This window comes from Bufo gargarizans, chromosome 4, assembly GCF_014858855.1.
Source record: "Bufo gargarizans isolate SCDJY-AF-19 chromosome 4, ASM1485885v1, whole genome shotgun sequence".
Taxonomy (NCBI): Eukaryota; Metazoa; Chordata; class Amphibia; order Anura; family Bufonidae; genus Bufo; species Bufo gargarizans.
This window is the reverse complement of record NC_058083.1, coordinates 143757967-143773673: the sequence shown is the minus strand read 5'-3', so window position 1 is coordinate 143773673 and position 15707 is coordinate 143757967. Positions and strand designations below refer to the sequence as shown.

Here is a 15707-nt window from a genome sequence, read left to right as displayed (position 1 = left end):
TGGATCTCATCTTGAGAGTTGACAGCAACAGATTCCAAATGCAAATAGCACACTTGAAATGAACTCTGGACCTTTTATCTGCTCATTATAATTGGGATAATGAGGGAATAACACACACCTGGCCATGGAACAGCTGAGAAGCCAATTTTCCCATTACTTTTGGTCCCTTAACAAGTGGGAGGCACATAAGCAAACTGTTGTATTTCCTACACCGTTCACCTGATTTGGATTTAAATACCCTCAAATTAAAGCTGACAGTCTGCAGTTAAAGCACATCTTGTTCGTTTCATTTCAAATCCATTGTGGTGGTGTATAGAGCCAAAAAATTTTGAATTGTGTCGATGTCCCAATATTTATGGACCTGAGTGTATGCAATATACTTATATACGTATTTGAAGATATCTTTAGCGTTCTATTAGGTTTGGTGCACTCAATGTACTCCATTGTTTGTACTCCAATTAGGAATTCAGTCCATTGCCATAGATAAAGTGAACAACTATGATATTAGTGCTATATTATTGAACTGAAACTTAAACGGGTTGTCCCACCGATAATATTACCGTTTTCAAACCAGCACCTGGATCTGAATACTTTTGTAATTGTGGGTAATTAAAAATGTATTATAGCTACAGAGTTATTTATCGAAATGTATCTGTATAGCGCCACCTGCTGTTTGCTCTTTTCTAATTTCTCTGTCCTGCTCACTGAGATGGAAGTGCAGCGAGCTGGTAAGAAGGATCGTAAGAACCAGGCAGAAATTATAGAACAAAGAATGTATTTCTTTACTGAGTGCAGAAGAAATAGCAGCACATCTAGCAGCAGTTAATACAAAGTGCAATAACTCCTCCCAGATAATGAGGTTTAGTGGCTGGCAATGTGAAAGAAGATGACACTCAGAAGATTATTAGCTGAGAATCTCTTTCTCCTAAAGTCTCTTCCTTACAGCTGTAATCTGGCACTTGCAGCTGCAGGCATCCACTGTATAATGCAGGCATCTAGCTATGTGTGTCCTGAACTGCAGTGATGGTGTCTTAATGTGTTTCCCTTCAACTTGCAATGGAGCCTGCAAAACTGTCTTTCACTGATCACTCAGTTGTCATGTCTCTCAAGTTGTAACAGCGGCTGCTGTGCGCCTCTGTTCCCCTGCTTACCACCGCGGTCCAGGGTGCCGTGCTCAGCGGCGATCTGTGGCCAGTGCTTCCCATTCACCACTGCGACATTGGGCACTGTCTGTGTAGGTTCTGTGGTTCTGAGGATCCACTCCACAGTTTCCTCTCAGCCCTGGCCACAGCTTGCTTGCAGCTGGTTTCTTGCAGCACTTCCTTAAGGGCCGGCGCGTGTAACTTCCTGGGATTTATGAGTTAGATCATGTGAGCTCGCTGAACAACCCTAGCCCTCCTGCACATATATAAGTGGCTCAGCCCCCTTCCCAGATGCCTCAGTGTCAAGGTCCTTGTGTTTTGCTAAAGATCCTGATACTCATGTGTGTTCCTGACTTGTACTTCGTTCCTGGATTCTGCTAACCGTTTGATCCCTGCCTGCTTGCCTTGACTCTCCTGTTGCCGATCCAGATTGCCTGACCTGTACCTGTGCTGCCTGCCCTGACCTTTTGCCTGTCTGACTACGCCTCTGCCTAATCTTTCAGCCCTGCACTGTTGCTCCTGTTAACGACTCCGCCTGCCTGACTACGTCTGTACCTCTGGTACCTTTCTCAGGTACCTCCTGGTCTGCCTGGACCAGCTGCCTCATGTGCCTACCCTCCTCAAGAGGTAGCGACCTGGTGTTCCCCTCAGGAAAGTCGATCACCACCATCAGGGGTACTGTGAAGAATTTATGGGGTTCACTTAGACAACGTGTAGGTAGGACACGTGGCACAGTGGGTTCACACCTGCTGGTTCGTGACACAAGTGTTTTGAGATAGGATTAAGTTGTTCTCACAGGAATGTTTGATTCCTGAGTTTCCCTCTGGAGTGTTGATCTCACAGGGGAATAAGATACAGTTCCTGATAATCGTAGCTTTAACATGTGCTTCCTTACTTCCCCACTACCAGAAAAGAAACTCTACCAAGACTGGAACTCTTCCTCCTGGCAGGAAAAAGTACCAGCCCACTCCTACCAAGAGGGGCGGAACAGAGCGGTTAGCCCTGTTCCTGCCAACCATTACTTCCCTTGGAGCAATAAATGGTATAGCATCACATTATATTACGTAACATTGCATAGAAAACATTAAACAATTGCAGATACCCCCAAGTCTGGGGTACTGCAGAAGCACATGCTCAGTTCGATCCTTCAACTGCCACTAGCTGCAGCAGAAAGGACACATCCCCTAAGCTGAACACTTGAAATAAATTTAGCAGAATAATTGGAGCAGTAAATGGGGAGATCTCCTGACCCATGGCACTTACAAGGCTGGTTCTAGCTTTGTTACAAAGAGAATGTCATTTACTAGACGATGTTTGATTTTAATTTTTTAAATGAATCATGGGATAACCCCTTTAAGCAATTGCTAAATGTATTTAGAACCTATGTGAAAAAATAGTCACATCATAATGTTAAATTTTTTTGACTCTTCTACTCCATGGGGGGGGGGGGGGGGGGGCCCCCCCACTTTGTCCTCAAGGGATTGGAAAATAGTGATTCTGGATATCAGAGCCTGCTCAGCCATGTCCTTGGCGGATTTCTATACCCACATTTTGTCATGCTTCATGATTCATAGCAAAGAACAAAGACAAAACTAATAGCTTAAGTATTCATGCATCCATAGTAACAGTGGGAGGGACATTCTTCTCCTCGTACTGTCAATTCTCTAACATATAGTGCAACAACACCTTCAGAGTCACTGTACAACCTATTGTATTCTCTGGGAGGAACCATATTTTGAGATCGACACAAAATCAAGCCTTCGTCAACCCACAGAAGACCTGAGGATGAAAGCACTTATCTTCTAAACTAGCAAGTCTCACATCCCAACCTTGATCCAGTGTGAGTTTGTGTGTTTACTGCCCTTGGCACTTCTTTTTTCCTAACATACATCCTTCAGACCATTGTATATACACTATTGTAAGTGTTCAGATTCCAAAGTACAAATGTGCTGCAGTGACACATTATCATGCTGTGTTCAAATGGGTGACAATACCCTTATAAAAGAAGTGTATTCAACAGTAAAGTAAGTTTAAAAGGTGCCAGGAGGGGGGAAGCTTTTAACTGAAATTTAACTGACGATGGGCATGCTTGCAGCAAGATAATTACAGATCACCCATGCATATTGTAGGTAAATCTGCATGGTAAAAGGTCATCATAAATTGTTTGTTTAATGTTGTTTTTGTTATGGACTGTACCCCATGAAACAAAGCCAATATTGGCACAATGTGGTAGACACCACCCGAAAGCTATATAAGTACAAATGATAAGAAAGACTACATTAACTACCAAATACTAATTAAAAGCTGCATCCAAGAAATCATGAGTCAGTAGTATTTAGAATAAGCTTTATTGATTATACCGTATATCTTGTGTAAGATGCAAAACATGATTAAAAACAGTGGATAATTATAGAATATATGGATAATAAATAATCCATGGAATCAGAGAGGTGAACAGACAGACAGATAGATAAGAGAACAGACAGATAGATAAGAGAACAGACAGATAGATAAGAGAATAGACAGATAGATAAGAGAACAGACAGACAGATAGATAAGAGACTAGACAGACAGACAGATAAGAGAATAGACCGACAGATGCATTTAATGGGAGGTGTCTCCACTGGAACTGCAAGCACCAACCCATTACTGTTTTCTGCGGTGACGTTATTCATATATACAAAAAGGTTTTGCTACTGTTCCTTCTAGAGATGAGTGAAGTATTGTAAAATTCGATTTGGCTGCTTTGCCGAATCTTACCCAAAAATTTGCTTTGTGACGAATTACTTCATCACGAAGCACATAGTGGGTGCAATGACATGGAGCGGCGACTGTGCCGCTCCCCATCATTGTACCCCTCAGATGCCGCGTTCGCAGATGATCGTGGCATCTGACAGTACTAACAGAGTGTAAAATAGACCTAAAAAAAATTAAATCATACTTACCTCATCCATTTGATCGTGGCAAGCTGGCCGCCATATTAATTGAAGATTTTCGCTACCACTAAGCACAAGTAAATTCGTCTTCGCTGCAAATCGGATTTTTCCTTATATTCAGATCGAAGTCCACTTTGTGGATTTCAATTCGCTCAACACTAGTTCCTTCATATGAAGTAATTTTATTACAAGTATAGACATGGAGATCACAAACAATGCACCAGGGAACCTGAAGAACTACCCAATTTGGCATGAAACACATAAGGTCAGATATACTAAGACTAGCCTTACAAGACTGGCCAGTCTTAGTATAATGTTCATTGGTGCAGAATGCAGCAACATTTTATTAATAGATGCAGGCCTCTTGATACATTTGGTGCATTTCCTGGGAGAACCAGACTTTCAAATCTACACCATCTGTAAACTGGCGTAGCTATGAACTATCATTTACACCAGTTTCTGCCATAAATGATAGTAACTCTGTAAGGATGTGGTAGGCCATGACCTCCACTAAGCCCTACCTATTTTTCACACCACTGTTGAAAGGTGGCAAAGAAATGAAAAGTTGCAAAATATGGCATAAAAATAGTGTGCACTAGTGATGAGCAAACCAGGTTCGTCCTGCTTTGATGAATCTGGTTTGTTCATGTACATAACTAATAATTATAACAATCTGTACCTCTGTACATTCAATGAGGCTCTTTCAGTATGGCGGCAGGTAACGCGAGTGTCACAGTCCCTCCTGTGACAGATGTCAGGAGATCAAGGAGACTGGCGGAGCATGGAGGAATCTAACAGCCTCTTTGATTACTCTTGATTCAGTTTTGTTGTAGTTAATGACCACATCCCGTGTTTCAGGTGTAGCTTTATAGTCATTACTTCTACCCTATTTAGTCTTACCCCACCCTTCTGAGTGTGCTGTAAGATAGCTTCATTTGGTTTTGAAAGAGCTGGTGTGTGGTCCTCTCTGGAGTTCCTGCTCGTCCATCTCACTACAGAAGTTAAGTGTCGCGTTTGTTTGTGTTTTGTTTTCTTGTTGGTTGATACAATGCCTCAGGGAAATGCTTGTTTCTTCATCTGGGAAGAAACGGGTTGTATCAGCCCTGCCAATATCCATAGGGCTCTTTAGGGTCTCCAGGGTCCCTGCTTACAGGATATGGACATTCCTACCTTCAAGGGGTGCCTATACGGTTAGGAGTCAGGGCCCGGAGTAGAGTTCTCTAGGAGGTGACCTTTTCCTTTCCCTAGTGTTGAGGCCTAGTGGCTTTCCGTTTCCCTCCTGGTTGTCAGTCTGATGTTTCCTCCTATTCCTCATCCGTGACAGCAAGATTGGTTAGATAAAAATAAAGATAAAGATATTGCCATTGCTGGTCATGACCCATCCCTAAGACTAAATCAAACAAAAAGCAAAAGCACTCTGCAAACATAGACTATATAAACTACTGCTATATTGACTATGTAAATAAACATGAGGTACTTCAAAATTATTTGTGCCCATCCATCACAGCAAGGATGGGAACCTAGCTATAGTTGACACTTCTTCTTGTGCTAACTGACCTCAAATGAATTCAGGGAACGCAGGTTCCACTTATTTACTGAACCTATTTGATACCTTTTCTAGTGCCATCAAGCCTCCAATGAATTAAGGGAGAGTGGCTTCAGGATGTGCTGACCCCTAGGAATGGCAGTACCATAGGAGATACTGTAGGATATCTATGGACACAGTGTAGGCAAGAGGGTGGACAAGCAATACTCCGTTCTTCAAGCACCAATGCTTTAATTTAGGCCCCCGTCCCCATGGGTTTTCTAGCATTGATAGGTAATCAATAGAAGACTAATATATGTTCTATTCTATTTTAGATTTTCTATCAATCATAAAGCATTACCAATAAAGTTTAATTAAATTGCAGGTTTTATAATAAAACAGGCATTGTACATTGCAAATTAAACTAATATAATGTAGGTGTATACAATGTATTGTAATGCAAGGGAAAAACCTACACAAGCCCTGAATCTTAACTCTATTTGTAGCTGCTGTAACAACGAATGCACAGTTAATTTAATGTAGTATCCTCTATTTGCAAGCTGGTTACTTTGTTACTTGCTCCTTTGTTTCCTAGTAACAGAAATCTTTGTTGAAATCTAATACCTTCAGTTAACTCAGGATATTGCCAACAATGTGTCCAGGGATGAAGGACTAAGCTTACTCTTGTGTAATATGGTAAGTTTAGAATTGGATAGGTACAATGATCTGAATATTTCAGAAGTGATTCAACATTAAGAAAGCTCCCTATCTATTACTAAAAGTATATATATATATACACATATATGAGATAGATAGATAGTATACATATGTGTGCAATCTATGTATAATATAGCAGTACTGTATATGTGCATGCCGCATTTTGTGTGAGGTATAGCAGTTATATATATGCCAGTTATTCTGCAAGACATAGACTGGATAAGAATAAATAATAAGCAAATCCTATTGAATTCAGCTGGATTTTCCCTTGTACCTTGTGCTTATTCTGATATCAGTTTCAGCGTTTTCTGTTAGAAAAAAAAAAAAATCGGGTAAAGAGCAGTATGATTTTCTTTCTATTTCCCCATGTTATAGTAAATGGCATGGAGGATTTTATCTTTGTGATGAATCTGAGCTGACAAATATGTGCTTTGGTTTAAAGAGAACCTGTCAATATGAAGATGCAGTTCAGTCTGCAGGCTGAATGGTATAGGGCGGGGGAGCTGCGATGATTTATAAATAGTTCTTTATGAAAGAATTCAGCAAAGCGTAATTTATTAATTTCACTACCTAATTGTTTTATGCTAGGGAGTCATGTGGGCGGTGACAGCTGACTGCATGACTAAGCATACAGGGCGGGCTGTCAATCATGGAGGAGGAACGCCCACATGGCTCCTAAACTACAAGGCAAATTATACTGTAATTGTCTATAATATACTGACTGAAGATCACACTGCGTTTTCATGGTTACAGGTTCACTTTAAGGTCCCTTTACACGGGACAGATCTATTATTGGGCAGATTATGGGGAGCTAACATTCATACGGGTTAATCGTTTCTGGGCACAAGATCGAGCAGTGTAAACAGGGATCTGCTGCCTAGAAACAATGAATCTGTATGAGATGAGCAACTGCAGTAGCAATGCCTTCTCCCCGTACCGTAGAGGAGATTGCTGCATGTAAATGCAGCTCACATCTCCTCGGACAAGCAGGAGGAGCATTTCCTTCCCGATTATTGCCTGCTCAGTTCGCTTGTGTAAATATGGCATTAGAATATTATATTGTATATATTGTATTATAGTACATTGTGTGCAACCTTCCTTATAGGATTATCATTGGAAAGTATAGCTAGTGAAGATATATTTTTCTCTTTATGTGGACTATAGTTGGAGCAAAACTTGCAACCTGTCAAGGAAAAAGGACCAGAGAACAATTGACTTTCTTCTAGGATTTCATGGCCTTGGGTACAGGTCATTCCTGGTTGCAGCTAGAGTGGAAGAAGCCTACACTTGGGTTATCACAGAGGGAACCTCTTCTGTCTCTACTTACCCTGGCCCGTTAAAAAATGGTGTTAAAGTCACAAAAGCCATTCTTTTTTGTATTGAAGGGATTGTCTCACTTTAGCAAATAGCATGTATCATGTAGATAAAGTTAATACAAGGCACTTACTAAATGTATTGTTATTATCCATATTGCTTCCTTTGCTGGCTGGATTCATTTTCCCATCACATTATACACTGTTTGTTTCCATGGTTACAATCACTCTACAATCCAGCAGTGGTGGCTGTGCTTGCACACTATAGGAAAGGCTGCCACTTTTTCCTATATTATGCAAGCACGACCACCTCTGTTGGATTACAGGGTGGTCGTAACCATGGAAATGAGCAGGGTATAATGTGACAGAAAAATTAATTAAGCCAGCAGAGGAGGCAATATGGCCAATCACAATATATTAGTAGGTGCCTTGTATTAACTTTGTCTACATAGTAAATGTCATTTGCTGAAGTGAGACAACCCCTTTAACTAAAACAAATGGCAGTCGGTGCCCCGGGAAATTTGTTTAGGTATCATATAACTAAACATTCAGATGCTTTCAAACTGTGCTGAAAGATAATAGAGAACGGGAAGTGGAATATGAGAAGCCATTAGAGCGCAGACCTTTGTTAATATGCTTTTGTTCTCTGCTGGCATTATCACAGCTATGACAGATTTGAATAAAAGCAGGGCTAAAGGTTTTTGCTGTGGCACAAGCAGCCCCTGAGCCAAGCATTCCTGATAACCTTTCTTACATTGCATGGCAGAAAGGCATGCCCTCACTTGATCTATACAAATCCACCTACAGGTTTATACGGAAGTTGTGAATAATAGAGAAAAATAAATTTGCGGCACTCACCAAAAATAGTTCTTGTAATGCTTTATTCAAAGCATAAAAAACAAGGTTGCTGATGCGGGCATTCACTCAGTCACAGGTGGCGACAGATGTTTCGCGCGTACCGCGCTTCGTCTGGCCACTCACGTAATGGTGTCAGTGCAGTCTCTTCTTTTTTTTTTATATGAATAATGCTTTGTTTTTAGAAGTAAGATGTCGTTGTGAATGTGATGACGCCAGGCGCAGTTGAAGTGGGCAGACAAAGCGCATTATGGCCGTTGCCTCCTGCGACTGAGTGTATGGCCGCATCTGCAACCTTGTTTTTTATGCTTTGAATAAAGCACTGCAAGAACGATTTTTGGTGAGTGCCGCAAATGTATTTTTCTCTATTATTCACAAGTTGTATGACTCTTTCAAAGTGCAGAGCACCACCTACAGTATCACATGCCTACACTGACAAACTCCAGTTCACCCTAGAAATAGCAGCAGTGCTGACACCGGAACTTTGTTTTCTTTTGAGGACATTTATCTGGAAGTGTGCCATTCATCACTTCGTGCCTTTATAAAACATAATAAAATGACAACATATTTATATATTATCTGGTATTCCATACATACAGACTTTAAAAGCTAGTTGTCATGGTGGTGCTTTGCGGCTGCCGCCGTTCTGCTATCCGGGATGGAAACGGATGCCATATCACTCGCCCAGCTCCTGTGTCCCACCCTGCAAGCTGCAGCCTGGCTGCAAGGCCTCTTCCTATGTGCGCATTAGAGAAACTTTTTCCTGCAGCACTGTAAGGGTTAATTCATCTTTCTGAACCTGTGCCCAACTGCTTGAACCTGTGAAAGAGCTTTATTGTGCCCATGGAACAACTTCTGCCTGAAACCTGGACTCTCACTCTCTGCCGCCTGACCCTACCCATGCCCTTTACTCCATTCTGACCTTGTGCTGCCTGCCCTGAGCTTTGGATTGATTCTCTGATTTGCAAAAACTCAGCCTGCCCTGACCTAGAGCTGCCACTAACCACGACCTTCGTCTGATACCTCAGTGTTTCGCACTTTTGTCTCTGACCTCCATGGGTAAGCAGCCAGTCACGTCCGTTGATTGGCACAGTGGGTCCACAACCACTGCCCAAAACTCTAGTAAAGATATATGGAAACTGTGACCACAGCTAGTTCCAAAAATGAACGGATTGTAATACTCTTGGAAATTACTCACCAGTCCTATAAGTGTTTGAGCACTTTGCAGTGACCTCAGTCTATTCTCTTTTTAGTAGGGCTCCCAACTTACATGCCATTGTTAAATGTCATAAAACGGTATACCGATTCATACTTTACCAATATATGCTAAAAAGATGCTCTTTTGGCCTATTTCAGGTCAATGGGTCTTTCTTCATACATATAGTATGTTCTGAGTGCATATGCCAAATGTAAGGTTAAGACATGTTAAAGAGGTGTTAAAGTGTAGTTAGTAGTAGTTAGTGTAATGCTAACATATTAGCACCTCCGGATAGGCCATCAATATTAGATCGGCGGGGGTCCAACTCCAGGCACCCTTATTGATCAGCTGTTGCAGAGGTGGCGGAGCTTGTCCAATGGGACAAGCAGTTGCAATTACATTGCACCGTCTCTACAAAGGAGACAATGCATAGGTGATTTTAAAGTGGAAGCAGGGCTCACACAAACACCGCCACTTCTTCAAACAGCTCATCGCATTGGTTTGCTTGTCCTGAGGATAGTTCATCAATATCTTAGCACTTCATTGCACTCTTGTACAGTAGAGGTCATTTTACACAAACTAATGTTTCAGGCAATTATCAGAAATGAACCAAAGGTTACTGATAATTGCCTGTCCGCCAGATGCAAATAGGGCTGCATTTACATGCAACAATCACCTATTCTGTATGGGGACAAGCAATAGTTACAACAATCCCTGTTTCCCTTAGAAAATCATTGTTCCTGGGCAGCAGATGCCTGATTCCCCAGCACAATTTGCTACACAGAAACAATGATTTTAGGTACCGGCTGAAAGACATGGTTACCCAATGAACAAGCATGCGTACATTAATCAGGTGATCACCAACACCTTTGAAACAGGCCAAGTATTGGGAATAAGAGTTTATACAAACATTCATCTCTGATAATTGGCCTGAACTTTGGTCCATGTGTCAGGACCTTAAAGGGGTCCTCTGGGAATGGTTTAAAATGGCCACCAGCAAGCTGTCCTTGAAGGTGAGCAGGACTAGTTGCCCCCACTTGCAGAGCAGCCTACTGAGGTGAGGGGCCGGGGACCCACTACACATTGAACTCTGGCACTTGCATATACTACATATTAGTGAGTGCTCCTGTAAGCCTGCTCAGCCATGATGACATATTATAGGCAGGATCACATCATTACCATCTATTGTAGAGCAATGTAATGTGTAGTGTGGCTACATCCCCTCACCCTTCTAAGCTGCTCTGCAAGTGGGAGCAATCAGTTCTACTCACATTCTAGGACAGGTTGCTGGCGACCTTTTTAAATCATTTCCAGAGAATCCCTTAAAAATGTTTTATGTTGTACCTGGAGTAAAGAATAAACTTCTTAGTAATCAGTACAGGCTTGGTACTAACAGTGCACCAGCAGTTAATGCTGGGAGATTTTAGTTCCAGAGTTTGCCATATTGTGCAGCTATGGATCACTAGGTATTCACAGAGGACCTAACATATGATGATTACAAAAAATCTGAAATTTGCAAATTTACACAAAGTTTTATGAAAATTATATATAAATATTAACTGTGAAATTGTGGATTTCATCGAGCGGCTCAGGAGCACAGAATCCTTGGAAATTGCTTGTGAATACAAAAGCAGAACTAGGGAAGATAGAATGTATTTTTTAGGTATACCCAACTACTTTCAATTTTTATATTATAGGGTGGAAGGAATAATACCTAATCGGTCAGAAAATTAGTAACTATGCTGTTACTGGGGTACTCAGAAATATCAATGAACACCTTAAATTAATGAGTACAATGAATCCCATTTGGTTATAAAATTTATATAGTCTTTATTAGAAAATCAAAGTATGAACATGATTACATCACTTATAACAATAAATTGTAAAAGTAGTACCAAGCCATTAAAGTGAAGCTAGCTAATAGCTAAAGAGCCTATTTATAAAGTGTGACTATTCTCATAGAAAGGGATCATCAAGGTCAGATCACTGCAAGATGGTGGACTCAGTGAAGCTATATATCTGGGGTGCACTAGGAATATTATACTAGAAGCAGTCACCCATATAACAATGTAAAAGAGACTATCACCTGAACCGTGGGCATTGTGCAGATTTATGGAGCTAAGGTCTGAAGCTACTAACCGTGTGATGAAATGTGGAACCTGTCAAGAGGGGTCAAGAGTAGAAACTCTAATAAAAAGTTACCCCATTTTATAAACTACACCCCTCAAGGTATTCAGAACTGATTTTACAAACGTTGTTAATCCTTTAGGTGTTCCACAAGAATTACTGGAAAATGGAGATAAAATTTTAGAATTTTTTGGCAGATTTTCCATTTTAATAAAAAAATTCAGTTAACAAAGCAAGGGTTAACAGCCAAACAAAACTCAATAATTATTGCCCTGATTCTGTAGTTAACAAAACACCCCATATGTGATTGTAAACTGCTGTACGGGCACACGGCAGGCCGCAGAAGGAAAGGAATGCCATATGGTTCTTGGAGGGCAGATTTCACTGGGATAATTTTAAGTTGCCATGTCACATTTCAAGACCCACTGATGCACCCCTAGAGTAGAAACTCAAAAGAATTAACCCCATTTTATAAACTACACCCCTCAAGGTATTCAAAACTGATTTTACAAACTTTGGTAACCCTTTAGGTGTTCCACAATAATTAAAGGAAAATGTAGATAAAATTTCCGAATTTCACTTTTTGGCAGATTTTCCATTTTAATCTATTTTTTTCCAGTGACAAAGCAAGGGTTAACCGCCAAACAAAACGTAATAATTATTGTGGTTGTTTACTGCTGTACGGGCACACGGCAGGGCGCAGAAGGAAAGGAACACCATTTGGTTTTTAGAAGGCAGATTTCACAGGGATAATTTTAAGCTGCCATGTCACATTTGAAGACCCCCTGATGCACCGCTAGAGTAAAAACTCCAAAAAAAAAAAAAACATTTTGGAAACTACAGAATAAGGTGGCAGTTTTGTTTGTAATATTTTAGGTTACATATGATTTGTGGTTGCTCTCTATTATACTTTTTGTGAGGCAAGGTAAAAAATAGCTGTTTTAAAGTTTTTTTTTGTTATTTACAATGTTCATCTGACAGGTTAGATCATGTGGTATTTTTATAGAGCAAGTTGTTACAGACGCGACAATACCAAATATGTTTGTTTCCGTTTTACATAATAAAGCATTTTTGAAAAAAATGATTTTTTTAATGTCTCCATATTCTGAAAGCCATAGTTTTTCTTTTTTTGGGGGCGACTGTCTTATGTAGGGGCTTATTTTTTTCTGTATGTGATGACGGTTTGATTGGTACTATTTTAGGGTGCATATGACTTTTTGATCGCTTGGTATTACACTTGGTATTACACTTGGATCGCTTGGTATTACACTTTTTGTGATGTAAGGTGGCAAAAAATGCCTTTTTTATACACTTTTTTTGGGCGGTGTTCACATGAGAGGTTAGGTCATGTGATATATATTTATACAACAGGTTATTATGGATGCGGCGATACCTAATATGTATATTTTTTTATTTATTTAAGTTTTACACAATAACAGCATTTTTTAAACAATAAAAAATCATGCTTTAGTGTCTTCATATTCTGAGAGCCAGAGTTGTGGGAGCGGTGAGGATATCACGGGGAAGGCTCGTGCACATGTATAATCATGGTCGCCTAATGGACTCCCCGAACAGGCGTGAGACAGACATCTATCCTGGTCTGTTTTCACACTGACCCGGTTTGGCTGCAGTGGTTACTGAACATTGGATCCACTATAGCCTCAACTGAACATTGCTGTATCGTCTGTGTCCAGATGTATTAGGTGGTTGGTATACACCCATGTGCCTGTCAAGATCTGTCAGGCTGTGTCCGCTTTGTGGAGTCTTCAAATGAGACTGGTATTTCTTTATTGTGAGGCACATAAGAGCCCACTCAGTCTGGTAGAGGTGATTTGTCCGCTCCCAAGTACAGGCAGCACACTCTATTGCTGTATTTATTAAGGAGTTTTGTTTATACATACATTTGACTATCTGTTTTCTTTTGTGACTTACATGTCTATGTATTCATTGGTTACCTACAAGCATCTAGTAGGGTCCACCCATTACACTGACCCCTGAGGAACGCTTGGGGGAAACGCATCAGGGTGCTAGGACCTGCTGAGTCCAAGTTAGGGTGTTATAGCCGAGAGTCCTCACCATAAGGGGTCATCTCTGGGCTGAGATATATCATAGGGTGATCTTTAGGGAAAGGTCTCCCCACTCTACAGTGATATCATATCTGTTTGTTTGTTGTTACATGTAGTTGTGTATCTTTTAGCAGGGAACTGCATATTAGCTATATTGTACTATATTGTGTGATGAACTGATCACTTATCATCATTTACACTATATTTATAGGGGAAAAGGTTTTCTAACCAAATATAATAAAGTATTTCGTTTTTAAGGATCTTGTATTTTGCTGGAATTGGATTTACTATTTAAGACTCGGTTATCAGTTGATAAGATTTAAGCAATTGCTGGTTTTCAGAGATTTAGCTGAAGATCATATTAAACTGTATTCAGGATCACAATCCCTGAGAAGTAAGAGAGGAAGATGGCGCAGCTCTTTAACTTGTTCTCGTGTGTAATTAGGACAGGTTTTGTGTGTACTATGTAAACTAAGTGTGCCTTATCAAAAAATAAAATATAACTTTTATTTGGATACGTTTAAAAATAATTAAGAAATGTAATAACTAAAAGAAGGCAAGATAGGGTTAAATAGCCAGGTGTTTCTCTGTGTTATAATGACATAAAAATAATTTTCCCCAACTGGAACATTTCTGAAGCAGAAAGAAAATTACAAAAGTAACTACATGCTGAATTATATAAAAATTACATTAAGGGCTCATGAACAGGACCGTATGTATTTTGCAGTCCGCAAAACACGGATCCACAAAAAATACAAATGACGTCCGTGTGACATCCGTATTGCATCTTTTTTTTTTTGCGGATCCATCGTAACAATGTGGCCACAATATGGACAAGAATAGGACATATTCTATCCTTTTGGCGGAACGGCCACGCAGACATACAGAAACGGAATGCACACGGACTCATTTCAGTTTTTGCGGACCCATTTAAATGAATGAAGGAACAACACTGGAGAATGTCGTGCTCATCCACATCATGACTAAGGATCCGCACCTATAGTGATCCGAAACTGGTCGATTTCTTGCATTGCTGTATGTTGGTTTTTATCTGCACGTGATTTAATAAAGCCTCAAGTATTTTCAGTGAAGCTGGACCGTTTTTCTCTTCATTCTGGGACCATTTAAATGAATGGTTCTGCATACGGACAGCCAAAAAAATTTAACAGAAATAGAAAAAAATATGTTTGTGTGCATATAAGCCTTGAATGTTGACACTTTATATCTAAATTCATGGCAAAAATGTTTTATGGACCTCACATTGTGTAGAGAGTATTGCCCTGGGGTCTTAAAGACCCAGACAGAATGGAGGACATTGGCAGACACTGAAGTAGTACAGAGTCGGAATTGAATTGATGATATTTATATACAGTATGACTGTCTGGCATCTACTTCAAAATTGGCAAGACATCCGGTTCCTCATAGTATATGTACTGTTAAATCTTCTTCCTGTCTTCTGTTTTCTCTTTAGAAGTAGATGCCATCATTTGAGTGTTACCCTGGTGGCCTGGGTCTATCGCTGTCCCCCTATCCCAGGCAGGAGCGGGCGTCACTCCACTCTACCTGTGTGCCTTGGAAATAGTGCTCAGTGAACTTCTCTTCGGCGCTGTTAGAGTTAATCCTTCCCCCTTGCTTTCCATCCAGCTGCTGGCTAAGGTGCTGACCAGCCTTCCTATGTAGTTGGACTGGTTGATCCACCTCATTGGCTGAGCTTTGGTTATTTTAGTGTTTGCTATTCCTAGTGAAGGTGAGCTTTTTCTGTCTGCCTGCCTGTATATGAACCCTGCCCGTTTTTTTCGACTCTGATTTTTCGCTGCCTGCCCTGACC

The 15707-nt window shown here is 40.5% G+C and overlaps 1 protein-coding gene across 1 annotated transcript in view; it reads left to right on the top strand.

Annotated features, from left to right (window-relative positions):
* Nucleotides 1-2858: 2858 nt before the first annotated feature.
* The window catches only part of MINDY4B (MINDY family member 4B), a 53094-nt gene continuing 40245 nt past the window's right edge, over nt 2859-15707 (top strand). The window contains exon 1 of the mRNA XM_044292263.1: nt 2859-2982. The gene's annotated coding sequence lies outside the window, so the exon portion shown is untranslated. The remainder of the gene's footprint in view (nt 2983-15707) is intronic.